Source organism: Typopeltis vanoorti, chromosome 22 (assembly GCF_054136105.1).
Source record: "Typopeltis vanoorti isolate ZY-2024b chromosome 22, IOZ_Tvanoo_1.0, whole genome shotgun sequence".
Taxonomy (NCBI): domain Eukaryota; kingdom Metazoa; phylum Arthropoda; class Arachnida; order Uropygi; family Thelyphonidae; genus Typopeltis; species Typopeltis vanoorti.
In genome coordinates, this window is record NC_143570.1 from 61,720,589 (window position 1) to 61,738,176 (window position 17,588).

A 17,588-nucleotide genomic window follows, 5' to 3' on the forward strand; every position below is an offset into this window, starting at 1 on the left:
GAAAGCTCTCTCTCTTATTTTTTTGTTCCTGTGGCAAGCTTTTCAAGGAGGGGATGAGTCAGGGTCCCAAGAGCAGTAGTTCTAGAGATAATGAGGAATTCGCTGGTAGAAAAGGCCGTATTTCAAGATAGCCTTCTGTGAAATTCTTCGACGAGTGTACTGATCCATGTGTGTGCTGATTTGTCACAGCTGAACCAGTTTCTGACATCGCCGAAGATATTCAGTACTGTTACAAGGAAGGGATTTGCAAGACGACAACCGTCGGATAGTGCCCGATCACGGCCATAGCGCAAGATTAAGAAATGAGCCAGCAGAATTCACCCTTAACTCTTTACGATTCAGGACTGTACATGATATTGTTAGCTTGTAAGTAAATTGCTTTATGTTAATAGACTAGAATGTGTGTACAGACGATAGATGTTGATTCCGTTTAACTAATGGCATAATGTGTTGAAGAGGTCAGAAAGCTGACCGCGAGTTTGAACGTGCTTAAAAGAATACTGTAAACTTAAAGAGTGCTTGTGTTACATAATGCTTAGAATGTCTATAGTATAATTTTGCCTTTTATTATTTGTCATGAGAGTAAGGTTATGTGTGCTAAAATCCATCCGTGTGTCTAATAAGTTGAGTGTAAATAATTTCTTTGTCTAATGCTTTAAGTGAATCGTTTTAATGAATGTGTGGAGAATCAGACAAGTGATATGCCCTATTTCTTTTGTATATCAATTGTCTTAGTTAGAATAAACATGTTTAGTTTTGTTAATAACTTACCTGATCTTTGTTAGCCAATGCACTGTCTCATAAAAAACAAATCGAACCTGTGGGACATAAGTAAAGTAACAGCCACTAAATAATCTGGAGTTACTTGAGATAAAATTGATTTAAGGCATTATTATAAGTGCTAAATTATTCTTTTGTATGTAAAGGAAAGATAGAAAATGCTTTTACACGATTGTTAACAAATATAAATTTTTAAGGATTAATACATTTGAATTATGGCATCGTAGATTAAGGTTTTGGTCCCAGCCAGAGGCTTTTCCTCAATCTATAATACTAGCATGTGTGAGAGCATGCTTTACAGCATTAAGAAGGGGGTGGGGGTGGGAGTAAGCTAAGTATATTACGAAAGGACTTAGGTCAAATAATAGCATTATATGCAAGTTAGAGATTAAAGGATACAGGCATTTTTGTACAAGCTCAAGCAATCACGAAAACAACAAAGTAAGAGAGGAAATACATTGAGTAAAAAAAATGCCATAAACAATATAATAACCCCCCCCCCTCACAAATTACCAAATATTACAAATGGCACAGCTGACAGGATTTAAATCAACTTAAATAATGCCAAGAATAAGGTGGATTTTAAGACAGTTTTGGTAACAGATCAGGTAGTTATAAGTTTTAACTTTTGAGAAACTTTTCTTGTTAAATAATCCTGAATATTGAAGTTACAAATAGTGACCAATCAAATAATGCCACAATAGGAGACAAGGATTTTTTTCGTACCATAAACCCTCAACTCGTCATCCCACAATTTTCTGGTGATGACAATGATGATGTACTATCATTTTTTAGTTTCGTTGAGGAGCTGAGAAAGGTTGAAAACTGGTCAGATTTCCAACTGTTAATTCTACTTAGGAACAAACTGGTCGGAACGGCCAAGAACTTTCTGTATTCATCCCCAATACTGAGGGACACTAAGTTCAAGGACACCTTGATTTCCCAGTTCTCTAGGGTAAGAAGTGTAAGCCCAAACCTTTGGAAATTGCAGAGGCATGCTCAAGAAAAGAAGGAGAGTATAATGGACTTCTACAATAAACTACTGACCATTGTAAATAGTCTAAGCGTCTCCAATGACGATAAACCTCATCTTGACTGGGAGGTATTCCACCAGTTCAGGTTGGGAATCAAAGATGAACTAAAGGAGACCGCATACAAAAGGAGGATCACCAATCTTGAAGAATGTCACCTCACTGTGAAGGAGAAGCTTGGAGACATTTGTCCTGCTTCTAACAACAGCCAAGTTCATGTAATAAAAAAGACAAATGATTTCTCTTGTGAAGTTAAGTGTGAGAAGGACTCAAGTGCGATTAAAGGAAAGTCCATGATAGATTGTAAGGGAAGGGAGGAGGAACAAGGAAATGAGTTTAACATCAAACTTATAACTGAAAATGAGATAACCATCCTGAAAGAAATAAAACCTATTGACCTGGAGGAATTACGCTCGATAATTAAACAGGAGGTAGAAAGGATACAGCAGCCTATGATGGAGCGGCTTGATGCGGTTATTAAGCAGCTGGGGGAACTAACAGTAAAGACCTCTGAAATAATTCCACATCAAAAAGAAGGGAAAAATGAGGTAAAGATCAGACAAGATTAGGCTAATAAACTGAACGTCAACAACTGGCTCAAACTTCATCGAATTATGTATTTTTTGCCGCCAAAACCTAACGTAAGCATGGGTGACACAAGGGAGCCTCCGGTAAAAGAGGGGAAGAGTCAAGGTCCCACGAGCAGTAGTTCTGGGGATCATGAGGAATTCGCTGGTAGAAAAGGACGTATTTCAAGGTAGCCTTCCGTGAAATTCTTCAACGAGTGTACTGATCCACGTGTGTGCTGATGTGTTGCAGCCGAACCAGTTTCTGACATCACCGAAGATATGCAGTACTGTTACAAGGAGGGAAGATCGGGCACTATCCGACGACAATCGTCGGATAGTGCCCGATCACGACCGTAGCGCAAGATTATGAAATGAGCCAGCGGAATTCAACCTTAACGATTCAGGACTGTACATGATATAGTGAGCTTGTAAGTAAATTGCTTTATGTTAATAGCCTAGATTGTGTACAGACGATAGATGTTGATTCTGTTAAATATGAACTAATGGCATAATGTGTTGAAGAGGTCTAAAAGCCAAACGTTAGTTTGAATGTGCTTAAAAGAATACTGTAAACTTGAATAGTGCTTGTATTACATAATGCTTAGAACATGTATAGTATTAAAATCCACGGTATTAACACCACCACAAACACTTTTATCAACAAAGATGTTTTATTAACGCTTATATTTCGTTGATTTTCAACTCGGCATCATCAGAGCACAACACACTTGTAAACGCAACAGTGAGTGAGTGAAACAATATAATTGCAAAAGACAAAAGATCTAAAGTCCTATTTTTTGGCGCCCTCTAACGAGAAAAAAAAAAAAAAAACAGCAGTTACGCAGGAGTTTTTCTTAGGATAATTGTCTCCCAAATTTTTGGCAAATTAATGCAACCATATTTGTTAAGGTTGGGAGAATTCTTCAAAGCCATTGCTGACTCAAAAAATAATCTTTCAGATCTATAAAGACTCCTAAATAGCACATTCATTTTCCTCCATCTAATCCTGTGTGAAAGTGACCAAAGCGTGGTCTGCCAGTCCCGACTTGCCATAGTAATAGTAGTGAATGTATCTTTCATGTTCTTCCAGGCGAATGTTCACTGATCTTCCTGTTTGCCTATGATAGGCCAAGTCACAGTCACACGGAACTTCATACACTCCTGGGTGTGCTAAAGGGTGAAGTTTATCCTTAGGCGAGCGGATCAGAGTTGCCAGCTTGACATGAGGTTTGAAAGTGGTGCGAAGGCCATGTTTCAACAATATTTTGGCTATCTTTTCCGATGTACCTCTGATATAGGGAATAGAAATGGTCATGTTGTATTCTTGTGTATTAGGGGAGGGCAGAGTAATGGGCCTATGTAGTATTTTATCTATTTTGTAGGGATTGTAGCAGTCGGCTAAGAACGTATGGCGCAGGTATTGGAGTTCAGTGGTCAAAGCTGTATCGTTAGAACAAATGGCTCTGGCACTGCGTGTAAGTGTTTTTAAAATGCCATACTGTTAGACTGGATGATGATGTGACTTTATGTAGGTATCTTCCTGTGTGTGTAGGCTTTCTGTAAATGGAAAAAGATAGTGATCCATCTGAAAGGCAGGTGACTAATGTGTCAAGAAATGGTAAACAGTTATTTGATTCTTTTTCTACTGTGAAGTGAATTTTGGGATGTTGGCTGTTTAGGTAGGTGACAAAAGCATCCAAAGTGTCTTGTCCATGGGGCCAGATGGCAAACACATCATCTACATAGCGTAACCACACTTGTGGCTTGTATGTAGCTGTGGTAAGTATTTTGTTTTCAGTGTTCCATGTAAAAATTTGCTAACGGGGAAGAGAGGGGGGAACCCATAGCAGTACCATTAATCTGTTTGTAGAATTTTCCTCCCCATGTAAAGTAACCTGCATTCATGGTAAATTGAAATAATTCAAAAATATCTGGGGAAAATTTAGACTTGATTAAATCAAGAGTGTCTATAAGTGGTACATTGGTAAATAAAGAGGTGACATCGAAACTAACCATTATGTCTGAATCTTTTAGGATTAGATTTTTAACCAGTGTTTTGAAATGGATTGAATTTTTTACAAAAGTAGAGGAGTTGCCAGTAAAGGGGGGGGGGGGGGGCAAGCGACTTGGCTAAATGCCGGGCCAGTTTATATGTGGGACTATCTATGCTATCAACTATGGGGCGTAGGGGAATATTAGTTTTGTGGATTTTTGGTAGGGTCTCGATGTATAATTTGATATGTGGAATTGTCACATATGAGATCTTGCGTTTTTCTGTTATACTCTTCTTTATTCATGATAACTGTTGCATTTCCTTTATCGGCTTTTGTAATAATAATATTTTTATTATTATATAACTTTTTTAGGGCAGTTATTTGCTTACGTGGCATATTGCTTTTTGCAAAAAGCAATATGGCATGTAATCTTCGCACATACTTGACCGAAGATAATTCTTTATCAATTTTCATTTGTTAAAAGAACGCTCTGCACTTGCTATAGTAACTGCAGTTCTGCAGTGCCTATGCATGAGCAGACCCTGCTTCGGAGACTGAAAAAATGTTGCTGAATGAAGTGAAAGTGGATATGCAGAATCAGGGAAACTAGAGCTTTTAGGAGGGATGGGTAAGCTGATGAGTGGATATGCAGATATCAGTGAGCAGTTGTGTGTAAGAATGTGTAAAATATGCCTAAATTAGTGCTACTGGTACAGAACGGGACAGTTAGTATAAAGCAGGGGGTGTTCAACCCGTTGATCGCGGAGTGATTTTTGATCACTCTTGTGTATTCCTCCTTACTTACAAATTTAATTAAAACTGAAAACATATTTTATTTATCATTATTTTGTATTATTTTTAATGCGCTTTAAGTGTATTGCTATTGTTTATTTATTTTTCGTTAAAATTGTCAAATCAGTCATTTTCTTATAAGTCTGGGTAAATGAATTAATTTGGACTAGTGGAAGTCAAACAGCGAGCCGAGTGAATACGATTATAAGTAAAGTATAAAAACTTGATTGTAGCTTAAATATTCCAAAGCACATTACATTGATTTTTTTACTTAGGTTTAGTCCCATGTGAATATTGCAAAAAAATAAAGTTCGTTTGTCTCGGTATAGTTTGTATTAGATGTTTTTGTAAATAACTCTTTTGAAGCTAACTGTATATACTGCTTTAATAAGAATATGTTAGAGTGTTAAAAACAAAGGCAATGTTTTTGTCGCCGAAACTGTACATGGTGGCATTAGAAAGATTGTTATTGAAACTTGTATGTATGAGAAAGGCTTGCAGGCTCTAAGTGTAAACATCTCCGAAGTCAGTCAGAAAGAGTTCAAACAACTTTCCGATGGCCGGCACTTACAATCAGAAGAAAGTGGACAAGAACAAAAGGCGTGCCGAACTTGAAACTTAAGATGAAAGACTCATACCGATTCTCAGAGGAGGCCTAATAAAAAGGGACTGAAGCAAGCAGAAGAAGTCCCGGTTCCAGAATTGCTGACAGAGAGGAGGCTACCCAGTCCAGAGTCGCCGTCACCAACATGGATCCGGGCAGAGAGACTGCTCGGATCCATGAGAGAGGAGTTCCCCACTTCCAGAAAGGAGATCCTTGGTTCGAGACGTCGCTAGAGAAAGACTACTTCTAGGCTGCAGACAAGGTTTCAAATTGCTGAAAGGAAGAGTTCCAAGGCCAGGCTAATGTCAGACATTCACCAGTGTGTTGTGTTTTCATTACGTGTTGATGAATCAAACGACTTCACTGATATTGCTCAGTTAATGGTATTTATTCGCGTGGTATTTCAAGATTATTCAAGTAAAGAAGAACTTTTGAAAATTATACCATTATTGGGAAGGACTAGGGAAGAAGACATTTTTTCGGCATTTGATGAATTTGTGAAACAACACAAACTTCTGCTTTTTAAACTTGTGTCTATTACTACTAATGGTGCTCCTGAAATGATAGGTAATAAATCAGGCTTCATTTCATTATGTAAAAACGATGACAAATATCCAGATTTTTTAACGTACCACTGTACTATTCACCAACAAGCACCGTGTAGTAAAAGATTAAATACAAAAGATGTTTTGGATATTACATTTAAAATTGTAAATTCTGTTCGAGGAAAAGCCCTGCAACAGCAGTTATTTAAATTACAGGCAGATGATGACAGGGAACTTCTGTTGTACAATAATGTTCGCTGGCTCAGCAGAAGTCAATTTTTAGAAAGATTTCTTGTATTAATTAACCATATAAAAATTTTTCTTGATGAAAAAGGAGATATTTATCCACAATTGAGTGATAAACGATGGTTGTTACACTTATCATTTTTAGTAGATTTCAGTACGAAATTAAGCAATTTAAATTTAGAGTTACAAGGTAGAGATAATAATTTAATTGACATGTTAAGTTCAATAAAAACTTTCCAACAATACATACTTATATTAAAGAAAATATAAATGACTGCGAATTTAGACATTTCCCATATCTATTAAAATTTTTTGAATAAAATCAAGAAATGCTTCGCTATGATTTAAAAGAATTTATTCGTGAAATAGAATTAGTTGAAGAAGAAATAAATTCAAGATTTAAAGATTTTAATAAAACTGAAATGATTGCATCTTTTATCAATAATCCATTTCAAGAAAACTTGAACATCACAGAAATTTCAAATAAAATTAGTGGGCCATTTGATATAAACCAAGCTGAAGTAGAACTTGAGATAATAAACATTCAGAATAGTTTACATTTAAAATCAATAAACAATGAAGTCATTTGGAAGTATGCACATGAAAAATTCCCAATATTAACTGATATTGCATGAAAAATTCTGTCGTGTTTCGGATCGACATACTTGTCAGAATCCGCTTTTTCAAATATGACCTTCATAAAAAATCAATTAAGAAACCAAATTACAAATGATCATTTGGATGATTGTCTGCAATTGGCTACTTGTTCATATCAACTTGACTATGAAAATATTCCAAGGCCCAAACAATGCCAAATTTCACATTAACTTTTTTTTTTTTTTTTTTTTTTTTTTTTTTTTTTTTTTTTTTTTTAAATCAACCAGCATTTCCTGTAACTTGTGAGTTTGTAATCAATCTGTTGTTTTTTTCTAACTTTGGTTTTCCAAAAGAGAGAAATAAATGTTTTATTCCAATATATATTTTTTTGTTGTATTAAAATAATTAAAAGTGATAAATAAATTTTTAAATACACAAATAAAGTTTTTAGTTGTTTATTTGTGCGTAATCAGATATCAGGTTGGGGGAACGTGATCTATATAAGAGAGTAGATCGCTGAATAACTTTTTATAGAAAAGTGGCTCGCGTAGTAAAAAAGGTAGAACACCATTGGTATAAAGCATCAAGATGGGGTGGGTCTAAGGGGCTTTTGCACTTTATGTACACTAATACCAGGAGCATTAGGAACAAGGAGGAATTTTTGGCATTGGTTGGCCCATCCCGGCCAAAGGTTATTGGCATTAGTGAGACATGGCTAACAGAAGATGATATATAAATTAAAGATACCAATAAATTTTATACTTGGTTTAATCTATTATCCAAGTGTAAGCAAACAAAGTTTGCGCCTGAAGTATCTTTCAGGACTGGGGTAACTTGTGGGAAAGTTGGTATGACTTCACATCACTTGCCTTAGTATCCCATAATGCAAAGCACATCTCCTTGCAGATATGCATAACGCTGTGCATTATGGGAAGGGTCACCGCCCAGACTTTGTTTGCTTATGCTTGGATAATGAATTAAACCAAGTATATAATTTCATGGTATCTTTAATTTATAGTATAACTAAGTGAAAAACTTTCAACAACAGAAGATGATATAGTTAGTTGGATAGAATGTGAAGGGTATAGTGGGTTCAGGAAGGATAAAGAGAAAAGAATGAGGGGAGAAGTGTTATTGATGATAGCCGATGAACTACAACCAAAGAGAGTAGAAGTTCGACTGCAGGACAGTGAAAATAACATATTTGAGGCTATCTGCTGTGAGATTGAGGTCAACAGAACAAAATATACAGTTGGATGCTGCTATAGATGATAGGATGGAGAAGATGATGAAGACAGTATATGCATCAGCAAATAGACTCAATGAGTGGAGGATAGGTAATTAGCATGGGAGATTTCAACTAGTGTAACATTGACTGGAAGGAGGAGAGGACATATGGGACAAGGGAAGAAGGAAATGGACATTATGCAGTTACTAAGGGATAATTACCTGAGACAACATTTAATTCAACAAACTAGAGGTTCAAGAGTGCTCGATCTAGTAGTTACCTCTGAGAATTTGTCCATAACGAATATAACCACATTGCCACCAAATGGTGAGAGTGATCACATGGTCTTGACCTGGGAGGTGACTAAATGTGTGGAATTTTCAGTTAAGATGGGGATATATATGAAATTACTGGGCTGGTAAGTATGACAAGCTTAGGAGTTTGCTTGGATCAGAATCCCCCCCCCCCCCACCACCAAAAAAAAAGAGAATCCCAAACACTTCTTTCAATATGCTGCAAGTAAAAGAAAGAATGTATATGGCACAATGATTTTAAGGAATGCTAATGGTTAGGAGATAACTGAATCAGTTGAAATAGTAGAATTACTAAGTGAACACTTGGCAAGAGTATATCATCCAGATGGTGATATTGCAGGAATGAGGGAACCAATGGCTTATATGGGAACAGTGCCATGGCATGTTAAACAGCTGGATGTTGATAGTGCATGGGAAGTGGTAAAAGAGTGTTTGAGGGAGGTAATGGCAGACTGCATAACTAGTCAGGAGAGTAAATCAATTGGGAGTTAAATGGATGAATAACATCATCAAGCTGGAGCTGCAAAAAAAGAAACAATTATGGAGGGAATTTAAGGAGAAAGGCAAAAGCAAATTATGAAAGGAGTTAGCAATGTAGGCTAAAGAAAATCCCAAATAGTTCTTTCAATATGCTGCAAGTAAAAGAAAGAATGTATACAGCACAATGATTTTAAGGAATGCCAATGGTAAGGAGTTAACTGAATCAGCTGAAATAGTAGAATTACTAAGTGAACACTTTGCAAGAGTATATCATCAGGTGGTGATCTTGCAGGAATGAGGGAACCGATGGCTTATATGAGAACTGAGGTAAATGAAATGGAGGTGAAAGCATATTACAGAGCCTTAATGTGAATACAGCTGTGGGAATGGATGCTATAATAGCTCAAGTTTTAACATCAAGCAGCAAAGGAATGGTCAGTGCCCTTGACCATATTGTTTGTTTAAAAGTCTCAACTCTGGGGTAGTCTCAAGGGGATGGGAAGAGGGGAAAATAATTCCATTGCATAAAGAAAGCTCCAAGACTGATACAAATAATCAACTGATCAGCATATCAGGAGTCGTCATCAAGAACAAAATACAGGAATAGATAGATGGAAATGGGATACTGTATGGGGGGAATAGCATGGTTTTGTGAAGGGTAGGTCATGCCTCAGTAACTTGCTCACGTTTTATAATACAGTGACAGCTAACTTAGATAAAGGTAATGGGTTTACAGTGATAGTGCAGGACATTGCAAATGCCTTTGGACAGAATACCACATGGAATTCTAATCAGTAAACTGCAGCACATTGGGATGGATATAGGGTTGGTGAGATGGATAGGAGGATGGTTGATGGAGAGATATCCGAGAGTAGTCTACTCAGAAGTAGAGTCTAAAAGAATGCCTGTGACTAGTGGTGTGCTGCAGGGTTCTATTCTTGGACCACTGATATTTAATTTGTTCATTAACGATATATGAAAGGATTTGAGAGGAACTGTTCAGTTATTTGCCAATGATGCAGAGTTCGATAAAGCAATAGTTAATACACGATGTCAAAATTTTACAGGATGATTTGGATAGATTGGCAGACTGGGCAAAGGAGAATGGACATCAGTTTAATGTGGTAAAGTAAGATTATGCATTTTGGGGTTAAAAGTTTATCGGCAGTATGCCACATTGGTGGAACTGTACTCCACAAAACTGATGGAGCCAGAGACTCGGGAGTGTTGGTGGATAGGGAGTTAAAGTACAGGGGGCACAAAGCAGCTCATCAGATCACTTGGTTACTGAAGAATACATTGACAAGCAGGTTATTGTTCCTCTTTATCAAGCCTTGATAAGACTCCACTTGACTACTGTGCACAGATCTAGGTGCCAGGGTTTCTTGGTGACAGGAAGGAGGTGGAGAGGATCCGGAGGCAAGTAACCAAGATGACAGCAGGTCTATGGAATGAACCTTACAAGAATAGGTTGAAGATTTGTGGGTTACAGAAACTTGTTGATAAGCAGAAAAGGGATGATGTAATTGAAACATTCAAATTACTAGGTTTTTACAAGATTAATTCAGAGGAAATTTTTCAGAACAGGTCTGGTGGTGGGAAAACTAGTAGCCATCCATGGAAACTAAGAGTGTAGTTAGCAAGGATGTTAGAACTAGGTTTTTTGTTTGGAGAGTGGTGAATGAGTGGAATAGGTTGCCAGTCTGTTGTGGGTGCAATGACTGTGAATGAGTTCAAAGCAAAGCATGCTAGATACTGCGCATATGCTGAATAATTCTCAACATGATGTTTAGGGCCTCCCTCGATGAGTCTAAGGACTCCTTGGAGTTGCCCGTAATAATAATAAAGAAATATCAAGAGGGGAAAAAAAAAAAACTATTTATTGAATTTACTAATACTTTGGTGGTTTTCTACTCCACATCTTCAGAGCAAAAGCACACAAGGAAGTCAACTAGAAAGCTATAGAAACAAATAGTTCATTATCTTTTTCTATTTATAAAAATCTTACAGCTCCTTCCTTCTGTTTTATGCTGATGAATAGACCATGCAGGCTTTCAAAACCAGATTTGACAGAACAGGAGTTAATCCTTATTCCCATAGTATTCCATGCCTGTAAATTGTGCATGTTCTTCTATCTGGTTTGCCGGTTTTGCAAGATGAAAAACCCAAGTTTCTGGAAGGAAAACAAAGCCATCTCTATGAGACCAGCTAACCTACCTTGAACTGAAAAGCTCTGATAAAGGTTCTTTACAACATAGAATTCAAACTTAGGTCATTCCAACCAATGGGCACTGCCTAAACCGACTGAGTTATGGAGGCTCATAAACACACTGGATGATGTTTATGAGCCTTCATAAACATCAACCCGTGTGGCAGAACGATCTATTCCAATGACACTGTTCTCCACACTAAACTAACTTTTCTTCACTACACTTCTGACAATGGCCATAATCCCCCAAAATTAGATAAAACACAAATATCTACCCTGCGAAATCTCCCCACCTCCCTAATACACAAGACACAGCATTTTAAGAATGCTAGATAAATAGAGTAATACTCTGGAGTTATGCTACCTTCGGGACATTGTAAACTCGAAAATGTCTAAGTCGAAGCACTGTGTTGAAGTCTGAAGAAAGTGTGGTTATGATGGAAATCAAAAACATAATGGTATGATATCTGGTTTATTGAATGAGTTCATGTGCTGCAATGCCATTTGCTGTTGGTCAGGTGAAGCACTATGTCATATATTTGATGACATAGTGCTTCATCAACCCAGCCTCATCAAATATCTTCTATATTTGATGAGGCTGGGTTGATGTTAGACAGAGTTTCAGTAGATGTTGATGGTGCTGGACTTTTTTAAGAAGTGCCCGTTTAAGGCTGTATGTGAATTAGAATGTCTTTTCTTTTCTCTGTAGATTTCCATGTAATATGCATAACCCCTTACAATGTCAGCATTTACTTTCAAACTTCTTTCAAAATCTGGCTCATGCTTTTCCAAAAGAGCTATGATGACTGAAAGCTTCGGAGAGAATTTTGCAAGTTTACTTCAACATCTTTTTTAGCCTTTATGTCATTGAAAAGGGCTCTGGGGCTTTATTTTGAATAATAATAGACTGGTTTAAGAGAACATAGTGACTAATTCGATCATCTATCCACACCATTAAGAGTTTCTCCATATTGGCGACAAGGTTATCCCTTTTCCACATAGTGTTCATTGGAGTAGCACTTTTAACTTCAGCAAGAATTTGTTTCTAATCTTCGAATCTAATGAAATAGTCCATAACTTTTCTTTTCACCTTTATCTGCCATTATATTAAGTTTAATCACAACAAAAATAGTACAATAAAAGTTAAGAACAGTTCAATATTCACACAATCATAGAGCACAACACAATAACACAAAGATGTGTGACATGAGCCGCATCTAATACCACACCGAAAATAGTGAGACAGCAACACCATTCATATGATAGCATTCACAGTACTAAAAAGCTGTTACGCTGAAGCAAGTGACGTAACTTCGGGATAAGTGGCAATTCGAAAAGGTCAGTAAGTGTGAAGTGCCATAAGTCAGGGTATGCCTGTATAAACAACCACATTTAGACTATATCAACAGTTCCCATTATTAACTAAGTCTTACTTTTTGTGTACTGTCACAAATTACTTGTGCTCTGATAATGCAGATTACAAAACCAGTAAAATAACTTAATATGTTCTTTTTCACTCCAGCCATTACTCACTCAAACATTTTTTTTATTTCTTTACCCCCCCCCCCCAAATCCTTGGAATGAAATGATGTTTCTAGAGGAGGTGACCCATCCATAGGTTCATTAGACATCATCAGATACTGTACGAGGGTTGTTTGATAAGTCCGTGCAAAGTCTAAGAGATGGCGTCACCAGTTCGAAGTTATTTTTAGTTGCTGGCAACTGTTGGAGGATCGCACACTAAGTTTCAGTCAGATAGATCTATTATTCTGTGTATGGCATTCATTTGAATCGATCAAGTACCGTGATTTGTGAAAAATGGATGAGAAAGAATTTTGTGTAGTGATTAAACATTACTTTTTGAAAGGCAAAACTACTCAGGGAAAAAAAGCTAAGCTTGATAAACATTATGGTGAGTTTTCTCTGCACCTTCAATCAGAACGGTTTATAAGTGGTTTAGTAACTTTCAAAGTGGTCATATGAGCACAAGTGACGCTGGACGTTCTGGATGCCCTGTTGAGGTCGCTACTCCAGAAATTATTGAAAAAATCCATGATATGGTGATGGATGATAGAAGAGTGAAGGTGCATGAAATTGCTAAGGCTGTGGGCATCTCAAATGATTGCTACATAATATTTTACATGAACATTTACATATGAGAAAACTACCCACAAGATGGGTGGCGTATTTGCTCACACTTGTCCTTGCAAAAGTGAACTGTTGCAAGGACAGCTCGAAGCTGTTTCAGCGGAATCCAGTTTATATTTTTGCGTTGTTTCGTAACAGTGGATAAAACATGGATTTATCACTACCAGCGTGAGACCAAGGAACAGTCAAAACAATGGGTTGCAAGCGGGAATCTGACCAAAGAAAGCGAAAACTGTTCCTTCAGCAAGAAAGGTTATGGCCACCATCTTCTGGGATGCTTGTGGCATAATCTTCATAGACTTCTTGGAAAAGGGCAAAACAATTACCAGAGTGTATTATGTGTCTTTGCTGGATCGTTTAAATTAATGAAATAAAGGAAAAACGACCACACTTGGCAAAAAAGAAGATTCTATTTCACCACAACAATGCATCTGCTTACTCTTCTGCAACTGTGACCGCAAAATTGTTTGATTTACACTACGAAGTCCTTTCGCATCCCCCTTACTCTCCAGATTTGACTCCCTTGGACTACTATCTGTTTCCAAACATGAAAAAATGACTGGCAGGAAAGAGATTTTCATCAAACGATGAGGTGTCTGCCGAAACAACTGCCTATTTTGAAGAGTTGGACAAATCATACTATATGGACGGGATCAAAAAACTCGAGCATCGTTGGACTAAGTGTATAGACCTCAAAGGAGACTATGTTGAAAAATAAAACATGTTTGTCCCAAAAAATTGTTTTCTTCATTTTTGCATGGACTTATCGAACAATCCACGTATAGTCAATTCCCTTCTTGGTCCTCACCACGTGGTCCTGTTGTATGCTTTTCTGGAGGCTTCAACTCTCTGAAGACCAGCCACTACAGATATATCATCGATCCATCTCACTGAGGAACTACCTCTTTTTCCAGGAACTTTCCTTCTATTACTGTTTTGAGAATTCCTTCTTCCATTCTTTCAATGTGTCAAAAGTATTTCAGCTTTCTTCTGTCAATACCCTTTGAAACCTAAAGTTCTACCAGTCCTTTCTAACACCCATCCATTTATCTACCATTCTGCACATGAGATCTTCAGTCTCCTGTAACACCACATCTCAAATGCGGGTATTCTTTTTCTAAATCACTTCTTTAGGTTCCAAATTAACATCCATAAGCCGCTACTGAAAAAACAGCTGAAGTCAGAAGCTTCAGCTTTGTTCCTATGGAGAGTAATTCATCCTTCCAGATTTTAGATGTCTTTGACCATTGTTTTAGCCATTCTTAATCATCTTTTGATGTCTTCTGAATGAAGACGTCAAAAGTTACAGTCTTCACATTAATGACCGATTTCAATTACACAAATTTGCTGACTTCCCCAATATTTCTCAATTAAGGTGCGATTGTTTCTCAGCAGCTTCCCTGTCTATATTTCCTTTGAGAACAATAATCTTTGTCATGCTAAGATTGAGTTTAAGTCCTCTGTTCTTGCTGATCTCATTAACTCTGTCAAGGATTTGTCCTAGTTCTTTCTTGACATTACAAAAGGGTACTGTATCATCAGCATACCTCAGATTACTAATCCATCTGCCACCTATCCTAATTCCTATCTTAAGTTCATCCAACACTGTTCACAGCATATATGCATAATAACAAATATACTGAACAGGTAAGCAAACAGTATGCATGCTTACCTAACTCCCTTGCAGACCTGCAACCAATCAGTTAACCTAGCACCTGTTCTTACTGTGGCTATTTCCTCACTGTACAAGTTAGCTATCAATCTGATAATGTGTTGAGGAAAACCAATACTTTTCATTACTTCCCACAGTTTCACATGCCTGAACACAGTCAAAAGCTTTACAGTCCTTGACAACCCTTGCTGTCTAAGAAACAAATTACCACAGGGAGTCTAAATTCTTTATATTTTTCTATGATCTGTCTAAGACAAAGGATCTGATCTCTGGTACCCTTACTTTTTCTAAAACCTGCTTGTTCCTCAGGCATCTCTGCCTCAACCCTGTCTAACATGATGTTCAATGAAATCTTGCTTGCATAAGCAATTAAACTAATAATTTCATAGTTCTTGAAGTCCATCATATATCTCTTCTTTTGCAGTGGTATGAAAACCAACTTCTTCTAGTCTCTAGGCCATGATCCTGTCTTTCATACCTTTGTAATCAATCTATGAAATGTTCTTAGCCCTCCATCCTCTGTGGACTTAACTCTGCTGAGATTCCATCTGCACCTGAGACCTTATTGTTGTTAAGCTGTTTAACTTGGTCTTTCAATCTCATATTTAAATGGAGGTAGCTCCAAATTGAAATTTTCCTGGTGAGAGTGCTCTTCTAAATTTTCCTTATTCTCTCCACTATGTAGTTCTTCACATACTTTTTTTCCATCTGTTTCTGATTTCCAATTATTCTCAGCTGCTCCATTCATGTCTTCAATAACTTTCAACTTGGGTTTAAATTTGTGCTTAAGGTCATGAACTAAATGAAACATCCTTTTATAATTGTGTCTCCTCATCTGGAATCTCCACATTTGTTAGCATAATTATTTTCCTTGTCATGCCTAATTGGTTTTTCTCACTGTTCTATGTAGTCTCTGATATTCTTCGGCCCCCGTTTTCCTTTGCTTCTCAACCACCTCCTTTCAATCAGATTCAATGTCAAATTTAATATCTGTGGGTCTCTCGCTCTTCTAAATTAGACCTAGATACTTTTTGGCTGCATCCTGTATTATGACCTTGACTCCTTCCCAAAGCATCCAACCATATTGATGTTTCTTCTGTGAACCCACTAGGATTACTCTGACATCCAGTTTAGTGTGACAGGACAGACTTGGAAGATTTTGGAGTCTCAGTCTTACTTTGGCTCTTACTAGCTGATGGTTTCTGTACAACAGTCGGCTCCTGGAGAAGTCTGCACATTAAAGATGCTCTTCCATCAGTGGAGTGCCAGGATGTAATCAATCTGGTGCCCTGACCTATCAATATTAGATATCCAAATATAGGTGCATCATAGGTGCTTCTGGAAACAGGTATTGATAATTGACTAATCTGTTAGCATGTGTTTCATTCTCCTAGACCAAACCAGTCACACTTGGATATTCTTTTCCACTTTTGCATTGAAGTAACCTAAGATTAAAATACATCTCTCCTTGGAAGGAAGTCCAAAATAGTCTTGGAGTCTCATAGAACTTCTCATTCTCTTCATCAGGCCTATCTGTGCAGGGTGTATTATAACCACGATTGGCACATTGGCAGGATGAGCCTTAAGTGTAATAAAAACAATACTGTTATTCATGGGATTATAATCAAGAAGAGCTCTTGTCTGATGTTTCCTCGGTACCACAGCTACCCTATAATGCTTTGAATCACCTCCTGAATAAAGAGAGGGTGATGAGATAAAGCATTTCAATATTCACTCACTTTACACTCTTTTTTGTATAGGACACATTTTGCTTTATCAGCACCTGAGTACGAGAGTCAGTATCAAACATTAAAATCAGTATAATAACTACCATTTTTCAATCCTTGCTGCTTTAATCCTGTGGAACTATCTATCTGCATTAACATTCGATGGTCAATTCCTTTAGTATGAAGGAATAAACTGCTAAAAAAATAATAAATAAAATAAAGTAAGAAAAAAACACACTAATTAACTTTTAGAGGCACACTGAAAATAGCATGATTAACTTCTATAATGAAATTGGAATACTGATTTATTCCACTTTGTAAAGACATATTACAGGCAAGCATTATAATAAGCTACTTAAAAGATAAACAAATCCCCATGAGTATACAATGTTATTCTAAAAGAAACAATCAAGCAAACTATATTATAAAAGGATGTTTATTAAATAGTTTATATTTCAAACGACAAAAACTTAAGAACTGTTTTCAAATATTGCAGGTCAACTTTCACTATATGGCAAACTTGTAACGAAAGCTGACCTGAAATATTCGAAAATAGTTCTGCATTATTTTTTATATAGAAAAATCATTCAACATGAGCTTTTCGTAATGTTATAACATTATACAATAATTTCATGGGCATCGACCATAGTTT

At 36.9% G+C, this 17,588-nt stretch overlaps 1 protein-coding gene across 1 annotated transcript in view; it reads right to left on the reverse strand.

Moving 5' to 3' along the window:
* The window catches only part of LOC150094458 (uncharacterized), a 41,519-nt gene that overhangs the window by 22,974 nt on the left and 957 nt on the right, over positions 1–17,588 (reverse strand). The gene's annotated exons all lie outside the window — the stretch shown is intronic.